At 61.7% G+C, this 209-nt stretch overlaps 1 protein-coding gene across 2 annotated transcripts in view; it reads right to left on the bottom strand.

Annotated features, from left to right (window-relative positions):
- The window catches only part of DCAF5 (DDB1 and CUL4 associated factor 5), a 98,079-nt gene that overhangs the window by 97,441 nt on the left and 429 nt on the right, over nt 1–209 (bottom strand). The window lies entirely within an intron of this gene.

Here is a 209-nt window from a genome sequence, read left to right on the forward strand (position 1 = left end):
CCCTTGGAAGGGAGAGAGGAAGAGTTTCCCACCCAACTTTACCAGGAGGGCCCCTCGCCCCTCCCGGCCCGCACTCGCGGGGCGGCCAGCAGAGCGATCACTTTACGCTCGGGAGAAAGAGAATTCAGGACCTGTCAACCATTTTGGGTCCTTTTTATAGAAGACATCCTCTCCCCCACCCTCTCCCCCCACTCCCCCCGTCCTCCCCC

This window comes from Myotis brandtii, unplaced genomic scaffold (assembly GCF_000412655.1).
Source record: "Myotis brandtii unplaced genomic scaffold, ASM41265v1 scaffold536, whole genome shotgun sequence".
Taxonomy (NCBI): Eukaryota; Metazoa; Chordata; class Mammalia; order Chiroptera; family Vespertilionidae; genus Myotis; species Myotis brandtii.